Source organism: Macaca thibetana, chromosome 17 (genome assembly GCF_024542745.1).
Source record: "Macaca thibetana thibetana isolate TM-01 chromosome 17, ASM2454274v1, whole genome shotgun sequence".
NCBI lineage: Eukaryota > Metazoa > Chordata > Mammalia > Primates > Cercopithecidae > Macaca > Macaca thibetana.
In genome coordinates, this window is record NC_065594.1 from 50,596,151 (window position 1) to 50,612,967 (window position 16,817).

Here is a 16,817-nt window from a genome sequence, read left to right on the forward strand (position 1 = left end):
GTATTTTTTCACAACGACTGTACCAATCACATTCCCACCCAAAGTATCCAAGGGTTCCTTTGTCTCCATGGCCTCCCCAATATATTTTTTTTTAATTTTTAAAGCCATCCTTACTGTTCTTAGATCATTTGGCGGTTTCAATTTGCATTTCCCTGATAATTAGTGATATTAAGCACCATTTTCTATACCTGTTACCCATTTTTATGTGTTCTTTGGAGAAATGTCTGTTCAGGTCCTTTGCCCATTTTTAATCAGGTTATTTGTTTTTCTACTATTGAATTATAAGAATTCTTTGTACATTTTGGATATTAACCACTTATCAGGTATCTGGTTTGCAAATATTTTTATATTATTTCATAGTCCATAGGTTACCTTTTCGTTTTGTTGATTGTATCCTTTGCTCTGCAGAAAGTTTTATTTTGATTTAGTTATATGTGTTTATTTTAGCAAACTGAAAATTTGGGTGAAGAGATATTTAAATATATTCTAATTTACAAATACATTTTAAATTAACATTGTTTTCTATTCACTATCTGTACCTGATGTGCCTATCTTTTCCATTTTTCTTTATTTTTCTTTTTCTCTCAGCTTTAGAAGATTGAGTTAATCATAGCCTTCAGCATCAAAGGTAAATGTCATCAAGTATTACGTGAGTTAGCACATAGGCAAAGAGAAACTAGATATTTCATTCTAGATATTTCATACAAGAGGTAGGATACAGAGATTTGATTTCAAAGGTGTTTGAAGGACATCAAAAGCTTAAAGAAGAAGGGAACTGATTGAAGCAACAGAAGCTGCAAATAACTGTATAGTTAAGCCCAGAAGCCTGTTCTGCTCCTGTTCTGTTGGAAATACATGTTGGTTTTGATCATCATGTCCATTCTTCTCTCACAAAAAAAAAAAAAACAAACAACAACAACAACAAAAAAAAACACTACAATGTGGCTGATCTACATTCTTGAGTATACGCATGCCCTTTTAAAATATGCAGAGTTGAGTTAATTTGCATATACTAAAATTGCATTTTAGTGTGTTCTTTCTTCATATTTTTCAGCATTCATTTTTATAACTTCACTATTTGTTTGATGTACATCTAATTTATGATTTCTAACTAATTCATGGGCTTCCATGTTGTTTAACTGTACATTTTTGTTTATCTACCTCTTTAGTCATGTATAACTAGGTCACTTCCAATTTCCTGCTGGCTCAAAAAATAATATGATGAATATTTTCATATATACTTCCTCTGGGATGAATATCAAGCCAAGGGATCCCTGAGCCATGGGTGGTGAACATAATTTCCTTAGTGAAGAACTGCCAGAGTACATTCCAAAGTGCCTATACCAGTTTATGTCCCTTAATAGTACATGAAGAGGGTTACTACTAGCAGCATATCATCAAACTATGGTATTATCCAACTTTTGAATTTTTCTAATATCTTACATAGAATTTTTCATAATAACTTTAATTTGTATTGTTGTAGTGAATCTGTATATCTCTTATATTTGTTAACCTTTCAAATTTACTCTTAAAAATGTGTTCACATGCATGCCCATGTTTCTACAGAATTTTATTTACTTCTGTTTTGTTGATTTTCAGAAATATCTTATAATTTTATTTTTTAGTTTGTGCATTGATTATTTTTTAATTAAATTTTTATTGAGCACTTACCATATTGTAGGCATTGTTTTAAGCATTGAGGGTATATTGGGAAACAAGAGACAAATTATATTAATATGAAACTTACATTCTATTTGGTGGATTAGGAGGTTGGATGGATAAATGGTGGGACTAGGAAACAAACATGTGAATTATAAAGGTGATAATGAAATAGTGTGTTAGAAAGTGATAAGTAGACAGGTGCTAAGAAAAAGAAGAAAAGTAGAACAAGATAAGGAAATTAGGAGAAGATGGATTACATGAATAAATGGGGTAATCTGGATGAGACTCTGTGAGGAGATGACTTTTGAATAAGACTCAGAGATGCCAGGGATATTACCCATGAAGATATCTGGAGGAAGATATTCCAGGAAGAAGTTAGCCAAACTTAAGGTGGGAACAAATGCAGATGTTTAAGGAAGAGGAAGACTAGAGGAAAGGCAATGGTAGTAGGAGATCTAATCAAAGAAGAAATATGGCTTTTACTCTAGTGATGTTGGACACAAGTGACAATTGTCAAGCAGAGGAATGACATGCTCTAGCTTATAATTTTAAAAATATATTCTGGTTACTGTGTTGAAAAGAGACAGTAGACGGACAAATGCGGATGCAGGGAGGCTGGTCAAGAAACTATGGCAGCAGCATCAGGTGAGATGATAATGGCTTGAAGCTGGTGTTGGCAGTGGAGCTGATGAGAAGTGGTGGGGTTCTGGGCCTATTTTGAAGGTAGAGCCAAAGGATGTTAATTCCTTGTGGGTTGTGTATAACATCTATCAAGCTGTTTCCTGACTCCTATGTTTATTCACAATGTCCTTTTTTCAACAAATTTATTTAATTTCAATCTAATCAAATCCATCTTATTTTCACATTATAGATGGTGCTGTTAATGTCAAGTTTAGAAGTTCCTTCTGGCACTAGTGTATTTTTCTGTTCTCATGCCACTAATAAAGACATACCTAAGACTGGATAATTTATAAAGGAAAGAGGTTTAATTGACTCACAGTTCCACATGGCTGGGGAGGACTCACAATCATGACAGAAGGCAAAGGAGGAGCAAAGTCACATCATACATGGCGGCAGGCAAGAGAGTGTGTGCAGGGGAACTTTCCTTTATTAAACCATCAGATCTCATGAGATGTACTCACTGTTACAAGAACAGCGTGGAAAAGACCTGCTCCCATAATTCAATTATCTCCCACCAGGTTTTTCCCATTATTGGAGCTACAGTTCAAGGTGAGATTTGAGTGGGGACACAGCCAAACCATATCAACTGGTCTTTTATATTTCTTGGTATTAGAATTAGAGTTTGACATTTTATATTTTGGTCTTTAGTCTTTTTAATCGTTTATCTTTGTAAAAAGTTAGGTAGAGGATGCAAAGGCATAAGAATGACATAATGGACTTTGGAGGCTTCAGGGAAAGGTTGGGAGTGGGGTGAGGGATAAAAGACCACATACTATGTACAGTGTACACTGCTTGGGTGAGAAGCGCACTAAAATTTCAGAAAACACCACTAAACAACTTATTCATGTAACCAAAAACCACCTGTACCCCGAAACTATTGAAATAAAAATAAAAATTAAAAAACAATTTAAGGTAGAATTCCAGTTTCATTTTTCTCTTCAGATAGTAAATGTGTTTTTCCAACAACTTCTACAAAGCAGCTCTCATTTTCCCCATTGATTTGTGGTTTCACATATATCATGCATTATGCCCCCACATTGAATCTTAGTAATCTATGACTCGCCTTTGTTTTACATAATACCTTATAATTGTAAATAGTTGTTACATACTAACTACAAATGTACAATTTTTACACAAAAATATTTAAAGACTATATAATTAATTTAAATTTCTGGCACCATTAGGACAAAAATACCCCTGTATATATTTTCCATAGAGCTCAAACTGTTTAGGTTATCCGTGCTTTTAAATGCTCTGATAACTAAAGTGAGCCAGAAGTCTGTACCTTGGAACACATGGTTAAAACAATGTACTCCATTCAATTCTTACAAGTTAGTTTAATATTTTTTCTTAAGATAAGTTATGAGATACATGATTTTTAAAACTAATAGTTTCACTAATTTTAGATTGTTAGTCACCAGATACACCAGAGTTTAATTTTGGCTTCACCTCTTACTACCTGGGTAAATTTCTGAAATGTTATGACCCTCAGTTTCCTTCACTGTAAAAAGGAAACAAAATAGCTATTACTTCATGTTGTAAGGAAAATGAAGACAATAATGAGTGGAAATAGTAACTGATTAATTAGTCAAAATAAGAAACAGTGATTCAGTGATAACTCAGCCCTAGGAACAAGTGGTCTTTCTTCTCTTTCCTCTATTAGTTATTATTCACTTCAGAGCTCCACTGTGAAACAATTCTCAGTAGTAAACTGGTCTGTAAATGACAAAGGCAGATGTCTTGATAGCAGCACTTTCTCTTTGGGAACAGCACAAATTTCCTGCCAAGCTTTGGGAAGAAGATATTATTTGATTGACTTCATAACTGTTTTTGGCAGTGTTACAGAATTAAATTTTCCTAAGGAAAGCATTGCCTAAGTGTTTTGTCTGAGGTGTTCAGTAAAACATGGTGTTCAGCACCACAAATTTATAAAAATGTGTTCACACGTATTCCTATTAGTGTTTTATTTTTGTTTTTGTTTAAAGGAAACTCCTTAGGTACTGCAGAAAAGTGGGTAAAATCATTCATTATCCTTGGTTCTTGTTTCTAGAACTCTGTATTTTTTTGTTCAGTAGATGATCAATAAATGTTCATTTACAAAATTTCTATGTACCCTAAGCAGTGATTATTAGAGGACACTCCTCCAAATACAATTTTAAATAGTTTCATTGCCAATATTGTTTAATATAATAGTAAATACATTCTATTCTTTATGGTATTTCTACTGTATATTTCTGGGGGTCTGTTTAATGCTAACCTTGAACAGCTGTTTGGAGTATAGGTTGACGACTTCACAGCTCCTGACATAGCATGACCTTCATAAAATTAAAGCATGGATTGTCTAATATGGTATAAGTGGTCTATTATTTAAATCTGAGTTGGAGGTACAGAGTCAATAATCACTGAGTATGAACCAAGTGTAATAACCCAAAGATGATGAGACAGTGTTTGCCCTTTATCAGAATAAGGTTAAAACGGCTGTCAAGGTGACAGACGCTAATCAGTGAAACCTGAACAATTATGCCCAATAATCATTAAACAAAGGCAGGGAACTAGACTCCTGGGAAAGCACAGGCATTCAGCAAAACACGATGTGCTTTTATTGAAAGAATCAGAGAGTTTGAAGTTGAAGGTGGTATCAAACTCAAAATGAAGTTGAATTTCTCAGTACTGCCCCTTAGAATAATAAAAGGGCTGACGTAAATATGACACGTCCACAAAACCTGCTATGGTAAAAAAAAAGTATGTACGTTAGGAAAGTTAATAATTTCATAGTCCTCTGGAGAGGCATGAATGCTTTTTATCTTCTAAAATCCTTTAAAAGAGACATAATTTTATATACTTTTTCATATGTTGATCTTTATAACATAAGATCTATCTAGAGAAAATTTATAATTGTTCTTTGTCTATTTGAGGTACAGTATAAGATGAAAAGTAAAGTACCATATCAGGATAAAGTAAGATTTCAAAAATTCTTTTGCATAGCCTTATTAACAAAGACGTAGTCCAGAAATCATATCATCTGACTACAATATTTTTAAATAACTGAATATGCAACATTTTAATATGAAATATTTTTATTTGTACAAAGTTAGATTGAAAACAAAATTATTTTTCAAATAATTAGGCTAGATTATCTTCTGAAACCTACGACACTGAAGGAGAAGGTGGTTTTCCTTCAACTCCCATTGGCAAATTTTACTTTTTAAATATGTCTGACATTATATTATTTTACATCACAGATAAACTGAACGTTGAACTTTTGGAACAAAATGTTGAGGAAATAAGAATAATAACTCTGCTATTATACACTGCATCCTTTCCTCGTCCTCACATGATTAGAAAAACATTAGTGTTTCAATTCATGCCCATTATTGTTGTCGTGCTTAAGACTAAAAAAGGAGTAAAGAGTGAGTATATAAATATAAATATAATTAACTGAAATTTTAGACAGAAATCAAAGTCCTCAACATAAGTTAGTATGATCATTTTTTTCTAAAGAAGTATATAAGTGAACTCTGTAGCAAAGTAGAATTAATCTTTTATAACTTTTCTGCCTCATGCATTATTTCCCATTATGTAAAGAAAATTGTTATATATAACAACTCATCATTATGTACTTCTGCTTGATTAAACAAAAATGTATATTTAGTAAATGTTTGTGCCTTTGGAAAACTGAGATATATTTTATAGTTGTAGTGGTACACCTGATTGCATTCTATAGCGTATCGTATTATCTCTCATTCTCTATTACCATCATAGCCACCTGAGATGAAATCATCATCTCTCTGTTTCCTAACTGGCCTCCTAAAATTTGTGTTTTCTCCATAAGAGTAATTGCTCTGGCCGGGTGTGGTGGCTCACGCCTGTAATCCCAGGACTTTGGGAGGCCGAGGCAAGCAGATCACTAGGTCAGGAGATCGAGACCATCCTGGCTAACACGGTGAAACCCCGTCTCTACTAAATATACCCAAAATTAGCTGGTTGTGGTGGTGGGTGCCTGTAGTCCCAGCTACTGGGGAGGCTGAGGCAGGAGAATGGCTGAATCTGGGAGGCGGAGCTTGCAGTGAGCCAAGATTGCGCCACTGCACTCCAGCCTGGGCAACAGAGCGAGACTCCGTCTAAAAAAAAAAAAAAAAAAAGAGTAATTGCTCTAAAATATCAACTGTGATTTTTCAATATTCTCCTTTAAATGTCTTAAACTTCTTTTCTTTGCATTTAATCTCAATATTTGTTGATACTTAAGAGTATCGACATGTAAAAGTCTTTTTTTTTTTTTTCTAAGATGAAGTCTCACTTTGTTTTCCAGTCTGGAGTGAAGTTGCACCATTTCAACTCACTTCAACCTCTGCCTCTCAAGTTCAAGTGATTCTCCTGCCTCAGCCTCCCCAGTAGCTGGGATAACAAATGCCCGCCATCGTGCCTGGCTAATTTTTGTATTTTTAGTATCGACGGGGTTTCACCATGTTGGCCAGGCTGGTCTCCAACTCCTGGCCTCAGGGGATCCTCCTGCTTCGGCCTCTCAAAGTCCTCAGATTACAGGCATGAGCCACCGTGCCCAGTCACATATAAAAGTATTTGTCTCATTAGTTTCAGGCCCCAAGTTCTTTCCATATGCTTTTCCTGTCTATAAGGACATTTTTCTATTTTTCCTCTCATATATCATTCTCTCCCTTCTACCCAGGTTTTTCATATGATGAAATATCATTTCTTGAGCAAAGTCATTACCCCCAAGCTTAGACTGGGTACCTTTATTTTACTCCCTCCTTGCACATTACACAGTTCCTTCATTTAACGTAGCACAACTTAAATTAAATAATGATTTGTATAATTATTGTTGGATATTTTATTAGCAGACCATAAGGTCAACAAGTGCAGCTCTTTGTCTATTCTGTCCATTACTGTGTACCTGCTGTCTAGCATATAGATGTTTCCCAAAGATTATGACATGAATTTGCAATTCCTTTCCTCTCAGACGTGCTAAAAGTGATCTATTGCTGCCTAACAAGTTGCCCTGAAAACATAGTGGTTTTAGACAACAAATATTTATTATCTCATGATTTCTGTGGGTCAGGAATTCAGACACCACACTGACCTCTGGTGCAGAGCCCCTCCCAAGGCTATGATCACGGTCTTTATCAGGATTGCAGTCATCGTCCATCTTAACTGTGAGGAGGTCTATTCCATAAATTAATTCACATGATTATTGGTATTCAGGTCGTCATGGGCTGAAGTCCCCCCTAGCCCCTTGCTGGCTGTTGGCTAGAAGCTGATGTTCGTTCCATTTTTGGCAAATGGGCTCCTTCCTCTGTAAGACACCTCACACTGCTGCCATTTGCTTTAGTAGTACAAGCAAGAGAGAAGAGCATAACAGCGCCTACAGCAGTCAACAAGTCAGTGTTTTGTGACCCTGTCTAGATGTTACATTCCACCACTTTTACTTTCTTTTCTTGGATAGAAGCAAGTACCTAGGCCCAACTCACACTCAAGAGGAGAAAATTATACAATGACGTGAATTCCAGGACAGAAACATGTTTTTACCCTGGGTCACTTTGGCTTATGAGAATTATCTCCTGAACACACTTTACTCTCCAGTCAGCATTTCTTTCAAAGTTCTTTCATTTCTTTTCTTATTTATTTTATTTTATTTATTTATTTATTTATTTATTTATTTATTTATTTATTTATTTTGGAGGTGGAATGTATCTCTGTCACCCAGGCTGCGTTGCTGTGGAATGATCTGGGCTTACTGCAATCTGCAATCTCCGCCTCCCAGGTTCAAGCGATTCTCCTACCTCAACCTCCTGAGTAGTTGGGATTATAGGCGCCCACCACCACGCACCCCCAGCTATTTTGTATTTTCAGTAGAGCCAGGGTTTTACTATGTTGGCCAGGCTGGTTTCTACCTCCTGACCTCAGGTGATCTGCCCCCCTCAGACTCCCAAAGTGCTGGGATTACAGGCATAAGCCACCATGCCCAGCTTCTTTTAAAGTTCTTATTGCTCACTTCATATCAAAATTACTACATACATATAATCTACCATACTAATATCTAAACTTCCTCAAAGTAGTACTTGACTGTCACAGAGACTAGACCAGTTCCTGAAACACAGAAGGAACTCAGCAATCGTTTATCTGAAGAATGAATGAATAAATGAGATTATAAAAATAATTTTTCATCTTTAAAAAAAAAGAACATATAATTTATTTTCTCCTCTATTTTAAAGTTTCAAAGACATTTATTTCTAAACATAAAGACTTTGATGTTGTCATGGCCTCTTGCATCCAATTACACATATTCACTGTATATATGCCTCACTTTTTTCATATTTCAAAGATTTTGCAGGGAGGGAAGTATGTTTCCTCCTAGGATAAGATTCAGATTTCAGTGCTTTTGTCAAAACATGCATAGTTTATTTGCTTTTAAAACATACAAACTACTATGTATGTTTGACAAAAGCACTGAAATCTGAATCTTAGCCAAATCCCTCATGGAATAATATTTCTTGGACTGAAGATTTGTTTACAATGCTGAAAATCATGTCAGTAAACTACACTCTCAGGCTGAGCAACAGGGAGCCATATCTTTGAGGCCATGAAGTTTATTTGATAACTATTTTTTAAAAATTTAATCAGTCTTGCAAATTCTCTGATCCATTCCTCGAAGGGGAAAAATGCTCAAATTTTGCAAAACAGTTGCCAATTTTTAAAAGACTAGATGAGTCTTAATGAAGAAAACAGTGGGGAAGGAAGTACAACTGCCACCTGGAGGAGACAGATGTGGAGACATCCTCAGTCGTTTCTGCTCATGTCTTTTGAGAACAAATACATTAGCTGGTGATGAAGATGTGCCTTAGCCTACGGAACACAAATACTGGCAGATCATTTTTTTAAACACATTGGAAGATGTGCTAAAGAAAGAATCAAAGTATAATAGTTGGCATGCTATTCGCTGACTTAAAGCAAAATACATATTAAATTGCATTGCATTCACTGATAGTTTCTATATTAGAAAATAAATATGCCATAGAAATAGGATTCTAGAAAAATTTTATACCTTGCATAGCTGCTACTTGCTTGTTTGGTGAGCAAGAAAAGGATAATTCTCTCACAATTATACATAAAAAAATAGTTGTTTTAAGAAGATTTTATAAATTCTAATGGTGCTCAAATATCAGAAATATATAAAACTCTTCCTGGGTTATATTCAAAAATCATTTCTTTAAATACATTTTAAATGAGTAGCTACTATGTCATAGGTTATGGTACACATGAGTCTGTGTACTGGCAACTAGTCTCACTGCCGGTTGTCATCTTCCCTTTTAATATACCCTCTAATAGAGCAACAAATATTTGTAATGCTTTGGACCTCAAATGCAGCAGAATATATTAATCATAATTCTCAGTCTATCACCTCATGGTATTATGCACCCCTCCCTTTCTTCCTTTTTTATCTTCTCTCTTTTTATCTTATTTTTTCCTTGTATCAGTATTTCATTCTCATTTCATTCCACTTTTGAAGAAACATGATGTATTGGATGTGAGTTCACCGGTATATATTGTATTTGTAAAACACACAGTTGCATTTTGTGGTCATATTTTAAAATTTAGATAGACGTTATTGTGTTAAAATTCATTGGTTTATTTTTATAATCCAACACAATATTTCTGGTGATCAATTTCCATTATTGATTATATATTTGTTTCAATGTTTCTAATAGCTCTATAGCACTCCTTAGCATGCATCCACCCCATTTTACATGTCTTTCCTCAGTGATAACTTACCTGAAACTTTCTGCTACTTGAAAGTTGCAAATAATATTTTCATGTATGTTTTCTTATGTTATCTTGTGTTAAATTTACATTGATATCTTTTACATTGAGGATGATAATGTGTCTGTAATCAGGTATGATATAAACTAGGGATGTTTTCATTCTTCTCCCTCTGCCAGCCTCTCTCCTCCCCGCTGGCCCTCCTTGGTATTAAATGTAGTGATTCCAGAGGTGTGTAGTCTAAGGCTGCTAGAGTGGTTCATTATGTCCCCAGCAGCCCTGGTTTCCAGCCTTTTCCATTATCAGACTCATGGTTTCTATCTTCCAGATCATCTCATGTTCCACAAGCAGCACTGAAGCTCCAGCTATCCCCTCCAATGTGCCTGCCAGAATAAAGAAAGAAAAAGAAAAAGAAAGTTCAACCCTTCTAGATGACTCAGTTGTTTATATGTGTATGTGTGTGTGCTTCTTCTAAGTCTATAGTTACACATCAGTGTAAGGAACACTGGAAACTATATACTTTCTATTCTGGCATTTAATAGGCCAAACTAAAAATGGGGTTACTCTTACTAAAGGAGATGGAGACAATATGTCCTAGTTTGGTCTACTTGCCACCTCTGCCAAAATTATGCTTTTAAACTTTTGTAGTCTGCAAACCTGAAAATTTTACTTCATTTTTCATCTTTCATTAAATACACATTGAAGACATAAACATCATAAATACAAGGGAGTCCATAAAGTCTGGAAACATAGGCAAAATATATAAAATGTTGCCAAGGACATCTTCGAATTTTTTTTTTAAATGGAATATAATAACTTTTCTAGATTTTTCTAACCACTGGTCCAAATGTTTATCTAGCTGACATATAAAACAATGCTATTTAACAGAATTTTCTGCTGTTGTCCTATATGATAGTCATAGCTACATATGGCTATTGAATACTTGAGATATAGCTAGTGTGCCCAAGGAGCTAAATTGTTTGTTTATTTAATTTCAATTTTATTAGCCACATATGGGAAATTTACAAGTTTATTGAATAATACAGGTGTAAATAATTTTCTAATTATAAATTTTTCATCACTCTTGCTGCCATTAATATAATTCTATACAACTTAGTACCGTGGTAGCTTCTCCCCATAGTTTCTCCTGTTTGTGCTACAGCAAACCATTTTCCACTAAGCACCCAAGTAAATCATTCAGAAGTTCAAAGATGCTTCACATTCATATGGTTATGTATATTATTACATATTATATTATATACTTATATAATAATATACTATATGTTTACAAGCAATAATATTTGTATTATTACTTAGCAGAAAAGGAATTTTCTATTTTTTCCACATATTAACTTTCATTTTCATATACCTCATGGTAAATCTGCTTTAAGTTCATTGAGAAATCTAAGTCTATTACTAGGTATATACCCAAAGAAAAATAAATAGTTCTACCAGAAAGACAAATTCACTTGTAAGTTCATTGCAGCACTATTCACAATAACAAAGACATGGAATCAACCTGGGTGCCCATCAACAGTGAATTGGATAAAGAAAATAACTGGAATACTACACAGCCATAAAAAAGAATAAAATTATGTTCTTTGCAGTAACATGGATGCAGCTGGAAGGCATTATCCTAAGCTAATTAATGCAGGAACAGAAAGTCAAATACTACATGTTCCCACATATGACCGGAGGCTAAACATTGGGTACTCATGTAAATAAAGACGGCAACAATAGATACTGGGGTCTTCTAGAGGAGCGAGGGAGGTTAGGGGGCAGGGGCTGAAAAACTAACTATTGGGTACTATGCTCTGTACCTGGGTGATGGGATCATCTATACCCAAACCTCAACATTATGCAATATATCCAGGTATAAAATTGCACATATACTCCCTGAATCTAAAATAAAATTTGTAAAAAAAGCTTCATGAGAATTCCTTCATGCAAACAACTAGTGTTAGAATGTATTATTTTTCTTAATGACTGTCTGTTATTTCACGGTGTGATGGGCCACCATACAGTCAAGCATCAAAACATTGATGAACATTCATCTTGCTTTCAGTTTTCTGCTCATACAAACAATTCTGAAACACAAATCTGATATGGTTTGGCTCTTTGTCCCTGCCTAAATTGCATTTTGAATTGTACTCCCATAATTCCCACATGTTGTGGGTGGACTCAGTGTGAGATTATTTAAGTCATGGGAGTGGATTCTTTTTCTTCCCAGTCTCAGATATGTCTTTATCAGCAACGTGAAAACAAAATACAGTAAATTAGTGTCGAGAGTGGGGTGATGATGAAAAGATACCTGAAAATGTGGAAGAAACTTTGGAACTGGGTAACAGGCAGAAATTGGAGCAGTTTGGAGGGCTCAGAAGAAGATGGGAAAATGTGGGAAAGTTTTGAACCTCCTAGAGACTTGTTGAATGGCTTTGACAGAAATGCTGATAGTGATACGAACAATAAGGTCCAGGCTGAGGTGGTCTCAGATGGAGACGAGAAACTTGTTGGGAACTGGAAGAAAGGTGACTCTTGTTATGTTTTAGCAAAGAGACTGACTGCATTTTGCCCCTGCCTTAGAGATTTGTGTAACTTTGAACCTGAGACAGATGATTTAGGGTAACTGGTGAAAGAAATTTCTAAGCAACAAAACCTTCAAAATGTGACTTGGGTGCTGTTAAAAGCATTTCATTTTAAAAGAGAAATAGAGCATAAAAGTTAAGAAAATTTGTAGCCAGACAATGCAGTAGAAAAGAAAATCCCATTTTTTGAGGAGAAATTCAAGATGGCTACAAAAATTTACATAAGTAACAAGGAGCTGACCGTGAATCCCAAAGACCATGGGGAAAATGTCTCCAGGTCATGTCAGAGAACTTCCCAGCAGCCCCTCCCATCACAGATCCGAAAGCCTAGAAGGAAAAAAGTGGTTTCACGGGCTGGGCCCAGGGTCCCCATGCTGTGTGCAGCCTAGGGACTTGGTGCCCTGCCTCCCAGCTGCTTCAGCCATTGTTAAAAGGGGCCAAGGTACAACTCGGCCCATAGTTTCAGAGACTGCAAGCCCCAAACCTTGGCAGCTTCCATGTGGTGTTGATCCTGTGGGTCAACCCAGAAGTCAAAAATTGAGGTTTGGGAACCTCCACCTAGATTTCAGAAGATATATGGAAATGCCTGGATGCCCAGGCAAAAGTTTGCTGCAGGGGCAGGAATCTCATAGAGAACCTCTGCTATGGCAGTGTGAAAGGAAGATGTGGGGTCGCAACTCCCATACAGAGTCCCTACTGGGGCACCACCTAGTGGAGCTGTGAGAAGAGGGCCACTGTCCTCCAGACCCCAGAATGGTAGATCCACTGACAGCTTGCACAGTGTGCCTGGAAAAGTCGCAGACACTCAACACCAGCCTGTGAAAGCAGCAAGGAGCAGAGCTATATCCTGCAAAGCCACAGGAGCTCAGTTGCCCAAGACTATGGGAACCTACCTGTTGAATCAGTGTGACCTGGATGTGAGACATGGAGTCAAAGGAGATCATTTTGGAGTTTTAGAATTTGACTGTCCTGCTGGATTTCCAACTTGCATGGGCCCTGTAACCCCTTTGTTTTGGTCAATTTCTTCAATTCAGAATTGCTGTATTTACCCAATACTTGAATCCTGATTGTATCTAGGTAGTAACTAGCTTGCTTTTGATTCTACAGGCTCATAGGAGGAAGGGACTTGTCTCAGTTGAGACTTTAAACCGTGGAGTTTGGGGTTAATGTTGAAACTAGTTAAGATTTGAGGGGACTGTTGGGAAGTCATGATTTGTTTTGAAATGTGAGGACATGAGGTTTGGAGGGGCCAGGGGTGAAATGATACGGTTTGACTCTGTGTTCCCACCCAAATCTCATCTTGAATTGCACTCCCATAAATCCCACATGTTGTGGGAGGGACCCAATCAGAGATAGTCGGAATCTTGGGAGCGGTTCCCCCCATACTCTTCTCACCCTAGTGAATACGTCTCGTGAGATCTGATGGTTTTATCGGGGGTGTTCGCTTTTGCATCCTGCTCATTTTTTCTCTTTGCTGCCAGGTACAGAGATAGTTGGAATCTTGGGAGCGGTTTCCCCCATACTCTTCTCACCATAGTGAATACGTCTCATGAGATCTGATGGTTTTATCAGTGGTGTCCGCTTTTGCATCTTGCTCATTTTTTTATCTTGCTGCTGCCATATAAGAAGTGCCTTTCACCTTCCGCCATGATCCTGAGGCCTCCCCAGCCATATGGAACTGTTAAGTCCAATTAAACCTGTTTTTTTTCCCCAGTCTCGGGTCTGTCTTTATCAGCAGTGTGAAAACGGAAAATACAACATCCTTATCCAAATGTCTTGGCAAATAAGATTAGTTCTGTGTGCAGTATTCCTAGTTGTGAATTTTTGGAGGTGCAGGGAAACTGTTTTATTTTTAATAGATTTCGTCAGATTGCTTTTCAGAAAGGCTACACATATACATTTCTACTGCCAAAATATGAAAGTACATTACTTTTCTATCCATTTTCAAGCAGTGAGTGTTATTGCTACCTTTTGTTGTTGTTGCTGGTCCGAAGCTAAAAATATGTAACTTATTTGTATTTTAATGCTAATTTCTCTGACAAATAATTTTAACATTTGCTGTATAATAATTATTTATATTTTGTTTTACTCTTCTGTGGATTTATGCATTTCCTTTCACCATTTTTATTTTTTATTTATTTTTCATTTATAACATTTTACTGTTTATTGTAAGTAATAATACTTTGTCACTTGCTGCAATGAACTTACTTTCCAATTTATGATGCATCTATTCATTTCGTTTATAATGTCTTTTGTCATGTTTTAATTACATAAGAATATATATGTTTAGTTTTTTATACTTTTTTATTATTATTATACTTTAAGTTGTAGGGTACATGTGCATAACGTACAGGTTAGTTTTTTATACTTTTATACCATCTTTCTTACTTACGTTCTTGTCCACTGTGCTTATTAGTATATTTGACTATAGTTTCTTCTATAATTTTAAATTTTCAACCTTCAAAAATTTACATATGTAGTATAATTGCGTTTTATTTTGGTTTAAAATGTAAGATACAGTGCAAGGTTTATTTGATTCTAGAATTATAAATAATTATGGCAGCACCAACTTTACTAAATCACTTACTAAATTGAAATATGTTTTTGTTATAGGTTAAATTCTCATATTAATTTGGTTCTATTACTGCCTTCTCTACATTTTGTCTCATATATAAATCTACTTATTTGTTTCTATGCACCTCACTTTTCCTTTTCCTTTTCCATAAAATCTAAGTTATTTTGGTTGAGTTTAAGTTTATAATATTTAATTTTCACCATCACCATCCCAAAATGCCAATCCTGTCAGAATATTAGTTGAAATAAACTTAAATATATAGTTGGAGTTTAGAGAATTTCTATTTTGTGGCATTAAGATTTTATTCACGAATACATTCTATATCACTGTTTGGTCTTACCTTGATGTATGGCTTTCAGTTACTACAATTTTATGTGTATATGACCTATGTTATTCTTGTTAATTATTTACAAAGTAGTTTACATTTTTCATTGCAATTATGTTTAGAATAATTTTTACATTTCAATCTTAAGTCTTTAGTGCTTATGAGAACAGCTTAATGTTTTAGTATTACCTCATATTAAGTCACTGTAGTGAAGTCTAGAAGATTCCTTAGTCCCCCAGAGTATTTTAGACTTCTTCAAGATCTGTATGTTCTCACCAGAAAAGGAATACCATTTTTTCCTCTAACATTTTATTTAATGATACAATGTATTTATGACTATTGTATATTTAAATATCATATGTTTATATTTTTTACTTTATCATGCAAATATTTTATTTTGTTTTTCATTGTATTTGCTACAAAAATAATGAAAATAGCAAACAAATTCTGGTCAAGTTCCTGGTATTCATTAAAATGAATTTAGTATTTTATACTTTTAAATGATGTTTGCAGGCCTTTTAATTTATTTTCTATCATTATTTTATTTTGGAATAACATGCATGTATATTAAAGAAATAAAGTAACTTCACAACTATTTCCCTATTTGTAATACTATATTCCTTAAAATTCATATAGAATTCAGTGGTGAAATGTTGTTATTCTAGTGTATTTCTCACTGTTAGATTTCAAATGAAATTTTCAATTTTTTATATTGTATTTTTTAATTATTTATGTATAAATGTTGGTATTTTAAGTTCATTAGCAAATTATTCAGTTACTATAAATTTAAATTTTTTTAATATAGTGTTGCATTTTTATTCTAATTTTTATCTGTGATCATATCTGTTTTAATTTCCCTTAACAATTTATTTTCATTCTGTTTCTTGCTTCTTCAGTCTCACAAAGCCTTTAAATGACATTTTCATACTTAGAAAAAGACTGGTTATACTTATCTTTGCTCTTTTCGTATTTATTCAATTTTAGCTCTTATCTTTGTGAATTTCCACTTTCTACTTGTAAAATAACACAAATTATTTTTTAGCTACTTCACTATTTTCTTTAACTTGATAAGAAAGATAATATCAGCCGGGCGCGGTGGCTCAAGCCTGTAATCCCAGCACTTTGGGAGGCCGAGACGGGTGGATCACGAGGTCAGGAGATCGAGACCATCCTGCCTAACACGGTGAAACCCCGTCTTTACTGAAAAATACAAAAA